Source organism: Molossus molossus, unplaced genomic scaffold (genome assembly GCF_014108415.1).
Source record: "Molossus molossus isolate mMolMol1 unplaced genomic scaffold, mMolMol1.p scaffold_m16_p_7, whole genome shotgun sequence".
Lineage (NCBI taxonomy): Eukaryota > Metazoa > Chordata > Mammalia > Chiroptera > Molossidae > Molossus > Molossus molossus.
The window spans coordinates 59,327,284-59,331,070 of record NW_023425401.1 but is presented as its reverse complement, the minus strand read 5'-3'; the positions used below and the strand labels follow the sequence as shown (position 1 = coordinate 59,331,070).

At 38.2% G+C, this 3,787-nt stretch overlaps 1 non-coding gene across 1 annotated transcript; it reads left to right on the top strand.

The window, feature by feature from the left end:
* Positions 1–489: 489 nt before the first annotated feature.
* Positions 490–610, top strand: LOC118620609. The gene has a single exon (XR_004957506.1). It is a non-coding gene; the product is annotated as a U6atac minor spliceosomal RNA (small nuclear RNA).
* The last annotated feature ends 3,177 nt before the right edge of the window (positions 611–3,787 follow it).

Sequence of the window (3,787 nt, the reverse complement as noted above, 5' to 3'; positions counted from 1 at the left end):
AAACTAAAGTCTATTTACTGATACTTGGGCCACAATCTAGAAAAGTCTGTGGGAAGTGTCATTGCCTCAGGGTCATCTTGCCAAAATGGAAGACAGTCTAAAATCAGGCAATATTGGGTTCATAATTGGAAAAGGAGAAATACAACAGAGAATCTATGAGCAGGGACTGTGTTCATCCAACAACAAAGTTCTTGATCTATCAGGAAGGTTTTAAAAAAATGACACCCTGGCCGGTTTGGCTCAGCGGTTAGAGCGTTGGCCTGCGATCCAGAGAGACCCGGGTTCGGTTCCAGCTAAGGGCATGTACCTCGGTTGCAGTTTGTCCCCAGCCCTGGTTGGGTTGTGCGGGTGGCAGTCACTCGATGTGTCCCTTTCACATTGATGTTTCTCTCTCTATATATCTCTTCTCTCTCCCTCCCACTCTATCTGTACAAAAAATGGAAAAATGTCCTCGGGTGAAGATTAAAAAAAAAATGAGTGAATGGGAGAGTGTTGTATGAAAGGAGAGAAGGTCACTACTCCCCTTGACAAAGTTGGAAGAGGCTCTTGGGCAGAACAAATACGGTTAAGGCATTGCCACCGACTTTGTGTTATATAACCATCGTATTTTTATGCTAAGTGAAATAAGTCAGAGAAAGACAAACTCCATATAGTTTTACTTATATTTGGAATCTAAAAAAAACAAACAAACCAACAAAATAAAACCAGACTCATAAAACAGAGACCAAAGGAATGGTTCCCAGAGGGAATGGGGATGAAGGGATAGGTGAAGAAAGTGAAGGGGAATATAGTCAATAATATTGTGATAAATTTATATGGTGATAGATTATTACTAGAATTAGTGGGGTGATCACATTGTAAGATATTTAAATGTCAAATCATATTGTACACTTAAAAGTAATACAACTAATATAATATTGTATATCAACTATATATAAATTGAAAAAAGAGCGAATGGGAGAAAATTTTAGAAAGATCAAGTATAAACAATATTTAATAAAATTTTATATAAAGAAAATGGGAGTTGAGCATTAGGTGAAGAAGGATTTGGGGTCAAAAGAGAATGGATCTAAAAAATAACAGGATAAATGACAACTTCTTTATATGCCAATGCAAAAGTTCCAGTAAAGAAGAAAAACTGGTGCTATTGAAGAAGTAATATTTGTTTAAATGTTGCCCTAGAATAGGTTAACGGGGATGAGATCTAGTTTATAGATGGCATTTGACATTTACCAGAATTTATATATCCTCTTGATGAAGTCACCCACTTATTTTTTATTTTTTTAAATCCTCACCTGAGGATATTTTTTTCATTTATCTTCAGATAGAGTGAAAGTGAGAGAGAGAGAGAGAGAGAAAGAGAGAGAGAGAGAGAGAGAGAGAGAAACATCAGCAAGAGAGAGACACATCAGTTGGTTGCCTCTCACATGACTCCAACCAGGGCCGGGGACTGAACTGCAATCAAGGTACATGCCCTTTACTGGAATCAAACCCGCAACTCTTTGGTCCATGGGACAGTGCTCTAACCACTGAGCAAAACTGGCCAGGATGAAGTCACCCATTTATTATTATAAAATATTCTCTTTATTTATGGCAATTTTCCTTGTTTTGAAGTCTACTTTCTGAAGATTATTTAGCTACTCTAGTTTTATTTTGATTAATATTAGTACAGTATATCATTTCCTATTTTTTTATATTTAATCTCTAAATGTCATTATATTTAAGGCATGTTTCTTGTAGATAGCATAAAGTTGCATCTTACCTTCTTATCTGATCTGGCAATCACTGCTTCTTAATTGGAATGTGTAGAACATTTACAATTAATGTAATTATCAATATTATTGAGTATAAATAAAACATCTTGTAATATTTTCTATTTGTCTCATGTATTCTTTGTTTCCTTTTCCCCTCTTTTTCTTTCTTCTTTTGATTGAGCAGTTCTAAAAAAATGTATTGCATTTGTAGGTTTATTACCTATATCTCATTAGTTTATTTGTTTTGAGTCATTTCTCTAGGCTTTCAAATATAGTTTTTTACATTATCAAAGTCTACCTTGAAATATATACTACTTTACATATATGGTAAACACCTTACTAAAATACACTTTTACTTCCTCTTCATCTTTTATGCAATTGTTATGTTTTACTTCTACATATGTATAAACTTCTCAATATATTGTCATTATGTTTACTTTAAACAATTGTTTTTCAGGGTATTTTTTAAATGAGAAAACATTTGATACATTTGTTTACATACTTACCAATTTTTGTTGTTAATCCTCACCTGAGGATATTTTCCCATTGATTTTTAGATAGAGTGGAAGGGAGGGGGGTAGGGGTGAGGAGAAACATCAATGTGAGAGAGACACATTGATTGGTTGCTTCCTGTATGACCCCAACTGGGCTGAGGGATCAAACCTACAACCCAGGTACATGCTCTTAACCAGGAATTCAACCCATGACCCTTTGGTCTGCAGGTCGACTTTCTAACTGCTGAGACAAACTGACCAGGGTAATATACATACCTTTTTTGTTACTCCTTTGTGCAGGTCCAAATTTCCCATCTGGTATTATTTTTCTCCTATCTGTAGAACTTCCTTTACCATTTCTTGTAGCACGAATCTTTTGCAATGAATTGTCTCAGTTTTTGTCTCCAAATGTCTTTGTTTTGTTTTAATTTTTAAAAAGAACAATGTATTGAAGTATAATTGTGCTACAATAAACCTCACAAATTTAAAGTGTACAATTGGAGAGCTAATCAAGATGGCAGAGTAGGTAAATGCTGTGTTTGCCTCTTTCAATGACAACAGCAAAGTTACAACTAAAGTATAGTAGAACCAACCTGGAGAACCATCTGAGGACTAGCTGAAAAGAAGTCCTATAACTAAAAATATAAAGAAAAAGCCACATAGAGACTGGTAGGAGGTACAGAGATGTGAAACAGGCTGGCATCACACCCACATGTGGTAACTGAGAATTGGGAGAGATATCTCAGCTGCAAAGGTCTTCATCAAGGAGCAAGGGGTCCCATGCACACACCAGGCTCCCCAGCAGGGGGAACCAGTGTCAGAAAAATTAGCTCCCACAAGATCTGGCCTTTAAAATCAGTAAGAATTACATCTGATTGCATGAGACAAAAGGCTGCTGGAAACCCAGGCATTCCATTAGAAGGCCTGCACACAGATGAACGTACTCTCGGGCACTCACTCTGGGATCAGAAAAGGGACAGTGCTCAGGAGGTACCAGAGACACAGGGAGAATCTGAGTTGTGTGGCTTTAGGGCAAGAGACAGAGAGACAATTACCAATTTCCCTATGTTGAGCCCTCCTCCAATAGAGATGACAGGCGGACACCATCTTTCCTGTATTTAGCCCTCCCCTCCACAACCAATCTGAATCTACACTAGCCTGTGAACACCACTTGTGCCACCCTAATCACTCCCATTGACCCACTCCACCCAACTCACACACCCTCAGAGGCCCTTTCAGCAGCAGGCAATCAGGCCTGGCCCGCGCTACAGTATTCCTTAAAAATAAACTCTCAATGGTCCTTAGACCCCAGGTAGGGAGTGGCTGACAGTGGTGTACCTTATTCCTTTTCCTTAGTGCCCCCAGGTTCAGCACTTTCACCAAATTTGAATCTGCATTAACCTAGTAAACACCACTCACCTCACTCATGTGGCTCCTTGAGACCCTGCCTCACTCAAATCACAAAACATCAAATATTTTTTTCAGTGGCTGAGTTTTACAAAACACTGTCAGGTTGTGGCAGGCCTCTGGGTGCCTGGT